General features: G+C 41.4%; 1 protein-coding gene across 1 annotated transcript in view; it reads right to left on the minus strand.

The window, feature by feature from the left end:
- Positions 1-268: 268 nt before the first annotated feature.
- AP3S1 (adaptor related protein complex 3 subunit sigma 1) overlaps positions 269-15,280 on the minus strand; it is a 138,380-nt gene continuing 123,368 nt past the window's right edge. Inside the window, exon 10 of the mRNA XM_049707645.1 lies at positions 269-620. The gene's annotated coding sequence lies outside the window, so the exon portion shown is untranslated. The remainder of the gene's footprint in view (positions 621-15,280) is intronic.

A 15,280-nucleotide genomic window follows, 5' to 3' on the forward strand; every position in this document is an offset into this window, starting at 1 on the left:
GACAATTCACATAGAATAATTGAGAACAACTGTAAAGAAGAAGAGGATAAAGTCATGAGTGTTTTCTCTGTCGTATCTTGCACACAATCTGGTGTGCAACCAGTGTGGGAACCGTAAGTATGGAAAATAGTGATTTAAAGAAAGGAGAGGAAGCAAAACACATGAATGAGAAAATCATCCTAGAAATAATACCAAAAAACACATATTAAAATATATGTTCATTTCTTTTTTCAGTATCCATTTAAGCACATAAAATTAATACAAAATCTGATTTTCAATAAAATATTTTATTTGGTCACCTGTTTATTTAGATGGGAAGTTAGGGATTACAGGAGAGCTTCTCAGACAAATTTGCACAAAACAGTCAATTGTCATGTATGACTTTGAAATAAGCCTTGATGCATTATTAGTTAAGGTTTAGGCTAAGCTGCTATAACAAACGGATCCAAAAAAGCAGTGGCTGCAGCAAAACAGAAATTTATTTCTTCACATGATAGCCCAGTGGTAAGTGGAGGTTCCAAGATAGGCAGGTGGTTCTCTTCTGTGACATCATCCATCCCCCAGGGAGGCGGTCTTTGTCCACATGTTCAAAACTGCCTCACCAGCACTTCAACTGCACCCTGGCCCCAGTTAGGGAAAAGGCAGAAAGTGGAGGGGCAAGTGTTTTTATTTAGGAAGTTTATGCAGATGTGTTGCACATGTCTTTTTTGTCCATATTCCAATGAAAAGGAAATCACATGGCCATGTCTGGCTCTAAGGAAAACTAGATTTGTCTCTAACATTCTGTGGGATGCTTTCTAATACTAAAAGGAAGAAAGAAAGAATGGACATTGGAAGACAATTACCAGTCTTTTCCATAATTGAAAAAAAAGTTTAGTATAGTCATTCTTGCCTCAAGATTTAAATAAAATACTTATAAGGAGGAAGTTATCACAAAGCTAAACCTCAGGGAAAATGTTACGTATTGCCAAACACTATTTTTATCTAAGGATGCACAGAAAGCACTCTCAGAGTGGTTATTATTTGTCACACAGTTTATGAGCCGTAGGAAAGAAATGAAGTTCACCCAAAAATGGATCTCAGTCAGCTTGGTGCTTTGTGACCACCTAGAGGGGTGGGATAGGGAGGGAGACACAAGAGGGAAGAGATATGGGGATATATGTATACGTATAGCTGATTCACTTTGTTATAAAGCAGAAACGAACACACCATTGTAAAGCAATTATACTCCAATAAAGATGTTAAAAAAAAAAATGGATCTCAGACCTGCCAATTGCATCTTCAATTTTCCAGTGTCTTCTCTAAAATTACCACTCCACCCCACTTACTATGCCTTGAGGAGGCAGGAGTTTTACTGAGCACTGACATATAACTGGCATCTCACTCAGCCAGAAGACCCTTATTGGCATTAGGTGCAGCTTCACCACTTGTGTAAACCAGGAAAACCATACAAAAGAAAAACAGGGCAAGTTCTAGAATTCAGGTAGAGAACTGAACAGCAGGCTAGGAGCTGGATAATTTCACTTCCCTTCCTGGTTCTATTACTACCTCACTGAGAAGCTTTCCCATGGACTGACAATATCAAAATAAGATCAGGAACACTATGTTGTTTTTTTTTTTTTTTAATCTCCATATCCTGGGAGCATCCCCTCAGTAGCCAAAGATAAATTCGTAAGTAGCAAAGGCTAAGATCAACAGAGATTTCATAAAGGTCTGCTCCTGTAGCAGATTTTTGGCAAGAGATTGGTATCTTGGGCTAATTATTCTCAGTTCCTCATCATCTAATCCAATCTTTGCCCTGGGGAGCTGATCTCTACTAATAGCATCAGCCAGCCTCTCTTGACCTTTGAGTACAATTGGGTTTGACCAATGGGAGGCTTCATCAGGAGATCAAAAGGCAAAAAGAGAGAGAATTTGAAGTATTTCTTCTTCCTCCTTCTGTACTTCAGCACTATGAGTCTGGCAAGGGCTCCACTACAGCCCAACTCCTGTTGAGTGGCTCTCTTCCACAGCTCTAGCTTTCCTAGGCTCTGGCTAAACCATTTCCTCTTGTCCTTTCAGGTCTAAGTGTGGTAATGATTTCTCATGGTTGCTAGTTCTTGGATGTGTGATGATTCGTTATGGCTTCCCTTAATCTTGTCCACACCTCCAGAAACAGCCCCTTTGTTAAATGCCAGTTAAACCCATGGATTGTGCGATCTGTTTTGTTTTGGGACCTGATACAATACTTATGTCAGGAATTGTTCCAGGAAATAGATTCTCAAGATGTGACTACGGGATTGGGCAGCTCACATATTTGAAGAGCACATGAATATCCTCCTTGTGGGGACAATGCTTACTCAAATTCTCATCGAAGGTGGCATAGGATGAATTACAGGTAGGAAGCAAGGCACTGGGAGATGGAGTGGCTATAGGAGTTAGCTATTATGGTGACAATGGTGATTATGAGGATTGTGGATTACTATGGCTTCTTCTGACTGTCCTAAAGAGAGCTCCTTCCCCATGCCTCAAAAAAAAAGACTAAGGATCTAAACTCCCATCTCAAAGTGTAAGTGGACAGTCAGAAAATCTTATGGTTACCTTAAAGAAGGCCCTTATCTCATCTAGCTGCAAGACCAACATAGATTGGATTAGGCCCAGAGTTGCAATGCCAGTTAAATATTTAACACTACCAGGACTCTAATGCTAAGGTAAAGACACTGGAAAGGAGTGAGATGCTGAGATAGGATGGGGCTATTTGGAGAGACAAAGCTGAGAACTTCAAATCAGCAGTTCTCACAGAACCTCCTTTACCAGTAGAAGCAGCTCTCTACTCTGAGGAAACCATCTCTCCTTCAGAAAAACCTTTCTGCCTCATCTGGAGCATTTGCCTTGAAAAGGGATACTTATTTGCAGACCTCACCCATCCACTTCTCATTGCCTCCAGGCTCAAAATGAGATCCTAAAATAGCCCAGACAAAGAGATGCCAGGTCTTCCCCAGGAAGGCTTACACATGTAGGATCTTTCTATTTTGTATCAGCCGAAGTCTGGGGAGCATATATGGGAATGGATTCTAAGGGTGTTAGATCAAACATAAGATTGAATCAGGTTAAATTTAATGATACTGATGCTCTCATCGAAAACTTCCTATTTAATATGTTTCTTGAAGATCTGGATTAGAATTAATTGAAACTTAAACTCAGCAGTAGCCTAGAGTCAATGAGCCTGATATGCCAGAATGAGAGCAGCAGATTCAGCCCTGGCTGTACATTAGAATCACCTTAGTTTTCCAAACAAAGATGCTGAAGCCCCATGCCCAGAAATTTTGCTGTAATTAGTCTGGGGTGGGGCCAAAGCGTTGGTTTTTTTTTTTACATCTTTATTGGAGTATAGTTGCTTTACAATGTTGTGTTAGTTTCTGCTGTATAACAAAGTGAATCAGCTATATGTATACATACATTCCCATATCCCCTCCCTCTTGAGCCTCCCTCCCACAATCCCTATCCCACCCCTCTAGGTGGACACAAAGCACCGAGCTGATCTCCCTGTGCTATGCGGCTGCTTCCCACTAGCTATCTATTTTACGTTTGGTAGTGTATATATGTCCATGCCTCTCTCTCACTTCGTCCCAGCCTCCCCTTCCTCCCCTGTGTCCTCAAGTCCGTTCTCTACATCTGTGTCTTTATTCCTGCCCTGCCACTAGGTTCATCAGTACCATTTTTCTAGATTCCATATATATGCGTTAGCATACAGTATTTGTTTTTCTCAATCTGACTTACTTCACTCTGTATGACAGACCAAAGCATTGGTATTTTTAAAAATTTCCCAAGTGATTTTAATGTTGAGAACTGCTGCTGTAGTGAAAGGAATCAAAAAGCTCCTGCTTATAGAAATATTGGAATGGATCTATTATGCATGACTTACTTTTCCACCTCCTGAACATACCCAGAAAAGTGCCCATTGGCACTGCAGAACAATAGTCTCAAAAGTGCTTGGAGGAAATAGATGCAGCCACCAATGGAAAACTACCTGGCACATGGCACAGAGCTTGGGGATGGGGTGAGGAGACTGCCCTGGGTGCCCATAACACGGGCACAAAGGATAAAGGACATGTGCTATTCCCCTGCTGTCCGCTTTGGTGCTGTAGACTAGTTGGAATATAAATGTGAGAACTGATGCATGGGCCCACATACATGGATAAAGCCTAAGGGTCATTGGTGGGGCAGTGGTAGACCAGAGAACTGAACTTATACTGTGTCTCATGTGGGTTAGAGTTATCCAAAATCAGCACATCGGCACTTTCTGGCAGCCCAATGTCATGTAATCTTGCAAAAGAAATACCACATCAGGCAAAGGAAACAATGCACCAGTCAAGCCACACGCCTGCATTGGAGCTCCTCAGGGCTCGGTCAAGCCCATGCTCAAGGTAAGGGTTAGAGAGCATCCAGCAGGGGAGAAATAGGGTCCAGAGCCCACAAAGGTCCTGGTCTGGGTTTGGGACACTCCCACAGGATGGCGCTAGTGGCCTCAGCTGGTCTCAGGCAGCAGGGACAGACAGGACTTGAAAACTTCTAAAAAGGTCTTCCAAAGCACAGGACCCTCTAAGGAACAAGCCAGAGAGAGAGCTCTACTTGCCCAGGTCTAAGGGTGTTGCTGGTGCTAGGATTCCACTTCCAAAAATGATAAAGCAACTGGAACCAGCTTTGCCCTCCTGTGGTAACTGCCCTCCTATGGTAATCAACTAGAAAATTGAGTCAGGTTTATGAAGCAACTGTTTTCAGATATTAAACAAAAATCAGTATAGGCTTGTGATTCCTCTCTGAGAGAAGGGACACGAATGACATAACACCTGTAATTATCCCGGCTGTCTAGCCTGGAGTTTGAAGAGACTGAGGTGTCTAGTATGAATACGGCAGAGTATCAGAGTATCAGGTAGTTGTACAGAGAAATTTGCACAGGAGTCCCTTGAGTCAGTTACTGCATACTTAGCTGCACATGCATAGGATAAAATGTCACAAAGTTAGCCAGAAAACAAAACAAAAAACAGGAAGCTATAAGATGAATAATTCCAGAGTTCACAAAGGGCTGGGGGATATTCATGTTCCAGCCAGCCAGAGTGGAGAGTCCTTGCTGAACTTCAGGGCATTTAATCAGAAACTCCAGAAAGGAAACTCCTTAGTTTCAGGGCCAAACTAATCCTAGAAGAAAAAGCTATCTGAGGTCTGGCCCACCTAAGCCTGAAAACAAGCCTCAGAATCTCCAAGCTGATTTGACAAGTAAGTTAGCTGTCTGTCAGAACAAAGTCACAGCTTGGTGTTAAGACTGGATCCTCCCAGAAGCAGATGCCAAATGCCAAGATGAGATGAAATGTGCAAGGGTTTTATTAGGGGAAATGCCTGTGGGAAAGGAAATAGGCAGGGAGCCAGGGAAAAATGGGAGAGTCATCAGACCTCAACATAAATCTGACCTCGAGTGAAGGAGAGAGGGAAAGGAGGTTGGGTGCAAGCGTCCTAGACTGTCCTGCAGTCGGTGCAAGGGTTGACAAAGCTGTTGGGAGTCCGGGAGCCCAGAGACTGCCATCAGAACTCTGTGTCTCCCTACCTGACTCAGCGAGGAGAGCCCATAGGAAGAGGCATGGCCTCCCTTGGTGATGGCTTTTAAGCATAGCAGCTTGGGCCCAGGAGGCCAGCTAGGCACATTTTCACAGCTTCCACAGACCACTGTGAAGGAAGAGCTGCTTCTCCATAAAGGTTCAGGGAGCAGCAACTCTTTCGTCTCCTATGTGCCTCTCTTTCTGAGAGGAAACTCAGAAAAAGGAGTTTAGTGGGAGGTACTACAGTTCCTGACATGGCAGTTGATCTCAAGGCCACAACTGGAACTCATCCCCTCCCTCCTCCACCATTTATGCTAAATTCACTTCAACCTCGGCAGGTCTAGTGGCTTTTCCAATGGTAGGAACCAAACCTTCATTCCCAAGGGGTCCAATCACTTGATCGTCACACCATTTTCAGTCTAGGGTTAGTGGACATGTCCACTCACACTTACAGCAGGGCAAGGAAGTACCTGAAGGTGCCCAACAGGATCGTGATGCTGTACCCATTGTGTAAAAGCATCCTACCTCTTCCCACTGATCAGGGTCAGTTACCCTTGCCAGAGTGGTAACTCCTCCATTTGCCAGCTAGTCCCTGCACACGATGAGTCCAAAGTGCCCTGGGGCAGCCATAACAGATAGTTCAATGGTACCCTTGCTGTGTCCTCTAGGAAGAGTGTACCCGCTTAGGGCACTGGGACTTCCAACAACACAGAGCCCAGACTGCAAAGATGAGAAATACAAATTTTCTCATGAGACATTGGAAGGGATAGTAGGTGGGGCCATTCCTGTCTTTGTTGTTTTCCAGACTTGTAGCCTTCCAACTGGGGAAACAGCACATTAGAGGTCTCTGATTTAATAAATCCCTGCACTCTGAAGGGATCCCATGCTTTCAGAGTGTTTCCTTCAAGGTGGCAATTGAATTGCACCTTTAGAAGGCCTTTCCAGCATTCTATAAGGTGAGCTGCCTCTGGACAGTGTGGTATGTGCTACAACCAGTGAATTCCACAGGCAGAGGCCTTCTCCCACAACCTTGTTACTCTAAAGTGGGTCCCCAAGTCAGATGCTATGCTGTGTGGGATTCCATGTCTATGGATCAAGCATTCCCAAAGCCCCCAGATAATGGTGCTGGCCAAGACTTTTTGGGCAGCAAAGGCAAACCCATACTTCAAATAGGTTACCAATCCCTGTGAGAATGGACCACTGGCCTTTGCAAAATAACTAATCATTCACAACTGCAATTGGTGCTACTTAGTCAAATCTGCAATAGTCTACATCATTCTCTAGGATTCATCTGGTTTCTGCAGAAGCCAGACTGGAATTAAATGAAGATATGGTAGGAATCACCATCCCTGCATCTTTCAGGTCTTTAATGGTGGCACCGATCTCTGTCATCCTCCTTGGGGTACAATATTGTTTTGATTTACTATCTAACTGGGGGAGGGAGGTATGGATTCAGAGGTTCCCATTAGGTCTTTCCCATTGTGACGCTCTTTACTCCATAGAAAAGGGGCTCAATATTAGGGTTACTAAGAAACCCCACCAAGTATATCGATTCCAATTGTGCACTCAGGGACTGTAAATCAGACTTTAGCCAGGACTCTACTTAATACTGTGGTGCCACTCTAACGAGGGTCCATGATGACACTTTGAGTCTCTGGTATCAGGTCAGCTCAGATTCTATGTCCAATACTCCTCAAAACTGGTTATTCTCCTTTTCCCAAAGTCACCCAAGTAAATGGTTACAGGTCTCTTTCTGGAATAACTGGAGGCATCATGTCAGTAGACACTAGCCAACATCATGGCTAGTCCTTCCTCCTACAGCACAGTCACTTCTTCAGTCAATGGGTTTCAGATCTAAAAACTGGCTTGAGTCTGGGAACAGAACAAGGGATTGTGACTTTTCATTGTGATGACCACCCTCAGCCTCCTGATCTTCAATTCTTACTTTTTGTTGTTGTTTTCATTTTAATAGATGTTAAGGAGCAACCTTATTGGCTGCCAGTATATTTTGATCCTAGAGACACCATGCTCTAATAACTACCTCCACAACTCCTGGGGGGTCAAGTCCCATCATCTACAAATAGAAAGTAAGTATAGCCCTATGGAGATTCAGCTGGAGTCATTAGGAGTAAGGTTTTTAGAAGAGCTCTCTTTAGAAGAGCTAATGGAAATCAGAAGCGTGGTTGCAGGGGCAGCTCCAACCTCCATGCAGCTCCTGTGTGGCCAAGTTCCAGAGAAACAAACCATGAAGTCACACAAAATTTAAGGGATAAAGAACAAAAGAAAAGATCTAAAGTTAATATAAGGCAAACATTTAAGAAATGACTGACGAAAAGTTCAGAATAAAAAGAAATGTAAAAGAAAAAGGAGATAAGATAAAATTTTAACCAAGGAAAAGAATCTTGTCAGTTTAAATTAAGAAAAATATAAAACAATGGAAGTTTAAAATATATATAAATGATAAAATTCTTAAAGACAGGTTAGGAGGACCTTCAAGATGGCAGAGGAGTAAGACATGGAGATCACCTCCCACCCCACAAATACATCAAAAATACATCTACATGTGGAACAACTCCTACAGAACACCTACTGAATGCTGGCAGAAGACCTCAGACTTCCCAAAAGACAAGAAACTCCCCACATACCCAGGTAGGGCAAAAGAAAAAAGAAAAAACAGAGACAAAAGAACAGGGACAGGACCTGCACCTCTGGGAGCGAGCTGTAAAGGAGGAAAAGTTTCCACACACTAGGAAGCCCCTTCACTGGCGGAGACAGAGAGTGGGCGGGGGTGGGGGGGAAGCTTTGGAGGCACGAAGAAGAGCTTTGCAGAGGGCAAAGCGGAGAGATTTCTGCACAGAGGATCAGTGCTGACCAGCACTCACCAGCCTGAGAAGCTTGTCAGTTCACCCAGGGGGCGGGTGGGGGCTGGGAGCTGAGGCTTGGGCTTCGGAGGTCAGATCCCAGGGAGAGGACTGGGGTTGCCTGTGTGAACACAGCCTGAAGGGGGCTAGTGTGCCAGAGCTAGCCAGGAGGGAGTCTGGGAAAAAATGTGGAACTGCCTAAGAGGCAAGAGACCATTGTTTCAGGATGCACAAGGAGAGGAGATTTAGAGCACCGCCTAAATGAGCTTCAGAGATGGACACGAGCCGCAGCTATCAGTGCGGACACCAGAGACAGGCATGAAATGCTAACGCTGCTGCTGCAGCCACCAAGAATCCTGTGTGCAAGCACAGGTCACTATCCGTCCTTCCCCTCCTGGGAGCCTGTGCAGCCCGCCACTGCCAGGGTCCTGTGATCCAGGGACAACTTCTCCGGGAGAACACACGGTGCACCTCTGCCGCCGCAGGCTCGCCCTGCATTCCATATCCCTCCCTCCTCCCAGCCTGAGTGAGCTAGAGCCCCCTAATCAGCTGCTCCTTTAACCCTTCCTGTCTGGGTGAAGAACAGATGTCAGAGGGCAACCTACATGCAGAAGAGTGGCCAAATCCAAAGCTGAGCCCCAGGAGCTGTGCGAACAAAGAAGAGAAAGGGAAATTTCTCTGTGCAACCTCAGGAGCAGCGGATTAAATCTCCACAATTAACTTGATGTACCCTGCATCTGTGGACCACCTGAATAGACAACGAATCGTCCCAAAATTGAGGCAGTGGACTTTGGGAGGAACTGTAGACTTGGGGTTTGCTGTATGCGACTGACTAGTTTCTGATTTATATGTTTATCTTAGTTTAGCTTTTAGCACTTGTTATCATTGGTGGATTTGCTTATTGATTTGGGTGCTCTTCTTTTTTTAATTACTTAAAAAAATTTTTATTTTCATAATATTTTTACAAATTTTTTATTTTAATAACTTTATTTTATTTAATTAATTTATTTATTTTTCTTTCTTTCTTTCTTTTTCTTTCTCCCTTTTCTTCTGAGCCATGTGGCTGACAGGGTCTTGGTGCTCCGACTGGGTGTCAGGCCTGAGACTTGGAGGTGGCAGAGCTGAGTTCAGGACATTGGTCCACCAGAGACCTCCCCAGCCCCACGTAATATCACTCGGTGACAGCTCTCCCAGAGATCTCCATCTCAATGCTAAGACGCAGCTCCACTCAACGACCAGCAAGCTCCACTGCTGGACACCCCATGCCAAACAACTAGCAATACAGGAACACAACTCCACCCATTAGCAGACAGTCTGACTAAAATCATAATGAGTTTACAGACACCCCAAAACACACTACCAGACTCGGTCCTGCCCACAAGAAACACAAGATTCAGCCTCATCCACCAGAACACAGGCACCAGTCCCCTCCACCAGAAAGCCTACACGAGCCACTGAACCAACCTTACCCACTGGGGGCAGACACCAAAAACAATGGGAACTATGAACCTGGGACCCCAAACACAGTACATTAAGCAAAATGAGAAGACAGAGAAATACACAGTAGACGAAGGAGCAAGGTAAAACCCCTACCATACCAAACAAATGAAGAAGAAATAGGCAGTCTACCTGAAAAAGAATTCAGAGTAATGATAGTAAAGATGATCCAAAATCTTGGAAATAGAATGTAGAAAATACAAGAAATGTTTAACAAGGACCTAGAAGAACTAAAAGCAAATAAACAATGATGAGCAACAAAATAAATGAAATTAAAAATTCTCTAAAGGAATCAATAGCAGAATAACTGACGCAGAAGAACAGAAGAACGGATAAGTGACCTGGAAGATAAAATAGTGGAAATAACTACCACAGAGCAAAATAAACAAAAAAGCATGAAAAGAATTGAGGACAGTCTCAGAGACCTCTGGGACAACATTAAATGCACCAACATTCAAATTATAGGGGTCCCAGAAGAAGAAGAGAAAAAAGAAAGGGTCTGAGAAAATATTTGAAGAGATTATAGTTGAAAACTTCCCTAACATGGGAAAGGAAATAGTCAGTCGAGTCCAGGAAGTGCACAGAGTTCCATACAGGATAAATCCAATGAGAAACAAGCCAAGACACATATTAACCAAACTATCAAAAATTAAATACAAAGAAAAAACACTAAAAGCAGCAAGAGAAAAGCAACAAACAACATACAAGGTAATCCCTATAATGTAAACAGCTGATCTTTCAGCAGAAACTCTGCAAGCCAGGAGGGAGTGGCAGGACATATTTAAAGGGATGAAAGGGAAAAACCTACAACCAAGATTACTCTACCCAGCAAGGATCTCATTCATATATAATGGAGAAATTAAAACTTTTACAGACAAGCAAAAGCTAAGAGAATTCAGCACCACCAAAACCAGCATTACAACAACTGCTAAAGGAACTTCTCTAGGCAGGAAATGCAAGAGAAGCAAAAGACCTACAAAAACAAACCCAAAACAATTAAGAAAATGGTAAAAGGAACATACATATCGATAATTACCTTAGTGTAAATGGATTAAAGGCTCCAACCTAAAGACACAGACTGGCTGAATGGACACAAAATAAGACCCGTATATATGCTGTCTACAAGAGACCACTTCAGACCTAGGGACACATACAGACTGAAAGTGAGGGGATGGAAAAAGATATTCCATGCAAATGGAAATCAAAAGAAAGATGGAGTAGCAATTCTCATATCAGACAAACAAGACTTTAAAATAAAGACTATTACAAGAGACAAAGAAGTCCACTACATAATGATCAAGGGATCAATCCAAGAAGAAGATATAACAATTGTAAATATTTATGCACCCAACATAGGAGCATCTCAATACATAAGGCAAATGCTAATAGCCATAAAGGGGAAATCAACAGTAACACAATCATAGTAGGGGACTTTAACACCCCACTTTCACCAATGGACAGATCATCCAAAATGAAAATAAATAAGGAAACACAAGCTTTAAATGAAACATTAAACAAGATGGACTTAATTGATATTTATAGGACAGTCCACCCAAAAACAATAGAACACACTTTCTCCTCAAGTGCTCATGGAACATTCTCCAGGATAGATCATATCTTGGGTCACAAATCAAGCCTCGGTAAATTTAAGAAATTGAAATCGTATCAAGTATCTTTTCTGACCACAATACTATGAGACTAGATATCAATTACAGGAAAAGATCTGTAAAAAATACAAACACATGGAGGCTAAAAAATACATTACTTAATAACCAAGAGATCACTGAAGAAATCAAAGAGGAAATCAACAAATACCTAGAAACAAATGACAATGAAAACATGACGACCCAAAACCTATGGGATGTAGCAAAAGCAGTTCTAAGAGGGAAGTTTATAGCAATACAATCATACCTCAAGAAACCAGAAACATCTCAAATAAACAACCTAACCTGACACCGAAAGCAATTAGAGAAAGAAGAACAAAAAACCGCCAAACTTAGCAGAAGGAAAGAACTCATAAAGATCAGATCAGAAATAAATGAAAAAGAAATGAAGGAAACAATAGCAAAGATCAATAAAACTAAAAGCTGGTTCTTTGAGAATATAAACAAAATTGATAAACCATTAGCCAGACTCATCAAGAAAAAAAGGCAGAAGATTCAAATCAATAGAATCAGAAATGAAAAAGGAGAAGTAACAACTGACACTGCAGAAATACAAAGGATCGTCAGAGATTACTACAAGCAACTCTATGCCAATAAAATGGACAACCTGGAGGAAATGGATAAATCCTTAGAAAAGCACAACCTTCCAAGACTGAACCAGGAAGAAACAGAAAATATAAACAGACCGATCACAAGCACTGAAATTGAGACTGTGATGAAAAATCTTCCAACAAACAAAAGCCCATGACCAGATGGCTTCACAGGCAAATTCTATCAAACATTTAGAGAAGAGCTAACACCTATCCTTCTCAAACTCTTCCAAAATATAGCAGAGGGAGGAACCCTCCCAAACTCATTCTACAAGATCACCATAACCCTGATACCAAAACCAGACAAAGATGCCACAAAAAAAGAAAACTACAGGACAATATCACTGATGAACAGAGATGCGAAAATCCTCAATAAAATACAAGCAAACAGAATCTAACAGCACATTAAAAGGATCATACAGCATGATCAAGTCGGGTTCATCCCAGGAATGCAAGGATTCTTCAATATACACAAATCAATCAATGTGATACACCATATTAACAGATTGAAGGAGAAAAACCATATGATCATCTCAATAGATGCAGAAAAAGCTTTTGAAAATATTCAACACCGATTTATGATAAACACCCTCCAGATAGTAGGCATAGAGGGAACTTACCTGAACATAATAAAGGCCATCTATGACAAACCCACAGCCAACATTGTTCTCAATGGTGAAAAACTGAAAATTTTCCACTAAGATCAGGAGCAAGACAAGGTTGCCCACTCTCACCACTCTTATTCAACATAGTTTTGGAAGTTTTAGCCACAGCAATCAGAGAACAAAAAGAAATTAAGGAATCTAAATCAGAAAAGAAGAAGTAAGACTGTCACTGTTTGCAGACAACATGATACTATACATAGAAAATCCTAAAGATGATACCAGAAAACTACTAGAGCTAATCAATGAATTTGGTAAAGTAGCAGGATACAAAATTAATGCACAGAAATCTCTGGCATTCCTATACACTAATGACGAAAAATCTGAAAGAAAAATTGAGAAAACACTCCCATTTACTACTGCAACAAGAAGAATAAAATACCTAGGAATAAACCTACCAAAGGAGACAAACGGCCTGTGTGCAGAAAACTATAAGACACTGATGAAAGAAATTAGAGATGATACAAACAGATGGAGAGATATACCATGTTCTTGGATCGGAAGAATCAACATTATGAAAATGACTCTACTACCCAAAGCAATCTACAGATTCAATGTGATCCCTATCAAACTACCACTGGCATTTTTCACAGAACTAGAACAAAAAATTGCACAATTTGTATGGAAACACAAAAGACGCCGAATAGACAAAGCAATCTTGAGAAAGAAAAACAGAGCTGGAGGAATCAGGCTCCTGGACTTCAGACTATACTACAGAACTACAGTCATCAAGACAACATGGTACTGGCACAAAAACAGAAATATAGATCAATGAAACAGGATAGAAAGCCCAGAGATAAACCCACGCACATATGGTCACCTTATCTTTGATAAAGGAGCCAAGAAGATACAATGGAGAAAAGACAGCCTCTTCAATAAGTGGTGCTGGGAAAACTAGACAGCTACATGTAAAACAATGAAATTAGAACACTTCCTAACACCATATACAAAAATAAACTAAAAATGGATTAAAGACCTCAATGTAAGGCCAGACACTATAAAACTCTTAGAGGAAACCATAGGCAGAACACTCTGTCACATAAATCACAGCAAGATCCTTTTTGGCCCACCTCCTAGATAAATGGAAATAGAAACAAAAATAAACAAATGGGACCTAATGAAACTTAAAAGCTTTTGCACAGCAAAGGAAACCATAAACAAGATGAAAAGACAACCCTCAGAATGGCAGAGAACATTTGCAAACAAAGCAACTGACAAAGGATTAATCTCCAAAATATACAAGCTGCTCATGCAGCTCAATATCAAAAAAACAAACAACCCAATGCAACAATGGGCAGAAGACATAAATAGACATTTCTCCCAAGAAGATATACAGATTGCCAACAAACACATGAAAGGATGCTCAACATCACTAATCATTAGAGAAATGCAAATCAAAACTACAATGTGGTATCATCTCACACCAGTCAGAATGGCCATGATCAAAAAATCTACAAACAATGAATGCTGGTGAGGGTGTGGAGAAGAGGGAACACTCTTGCACTGTTGGCGGGAATGTAAACTGATATAGCCACTGTGGAGAACAGTATGGAGGTTCCTTAAAAAACTAAAAATAGAACTACTATATGACCCAGCAATCCCACTACTGGGCATATACCCTGAGAAAACCATAATTCAAAAATAGACACGTACCACAATGTTCATTGCAGCACTATTTACAATAGCCAGGACATGGAAGCAACCTAAGTGTCCATCTACAGATGAATGGATAAAGAATATGTGGCAATATATACAATGGAATATTACTCAGCCATAAAAAGAAATGAAATTGAGTTATTTGTAGTGAGGTGGATAGACCTAGAGTCTGTCATACAGAGTGAAGTAAGTCAGAAAGAGAAAAACAGATACTGTATGCTAACACATATATATGGAATCTTAAAAAAAAAAGGTCCTGAAGAACCTAGGGGCAGGGCAGGAATAAAGACACAGAAGTAGGGAATGGACTTGAGGACACAGGGAGGGGGAAGGGTAAGCTGGGACAAAGTGAGAGAGTGGCATGGATATATATACACTACCAAATGTAAAATGGATGGTTAGTGGGAAGCAGCCGCATAGCACAGGGAGATCAGCTCAGTGCTTTGTGACCACCTAGAGGGGTGGGATTGGGAGGGTGGGAGGGAGATGCAAGAGGGAGGGGATATGGGGATATACGTATAGCTGATTCACTTTGCTTTACAGCAGAAACTAACACAGCAATTTAAAGAAATTATACTCTAATAAAGATGTTAAAAAAAAAGACATGTTAGAAAAATAAAAGGATTTTACAAAATAAATAATGAGATCATTAATTAAACACAAAATAATCATTATTAAGATAGAAGTAAAAATTGATTTAAGAATAGAATTTTAACCTATAATGGAAATGAACCTGAAAAAGAATATATATACATATATATGTATATATATGTACAT

Source organism: Orcinus orca, chromosome 3, assembly GCF_937001465.1.
Source record: "Orcinus orca chromosome 3, mOrcOrc1.1, whole genome shotgun sequence".
Classification (NCBI taxonomy): domain Eukaryota; kingdom Metazoa; phylum Chordata; class Mammalia; order Artiodactyla; family Delphinidae; genus Orcinus; species Orcinus orca.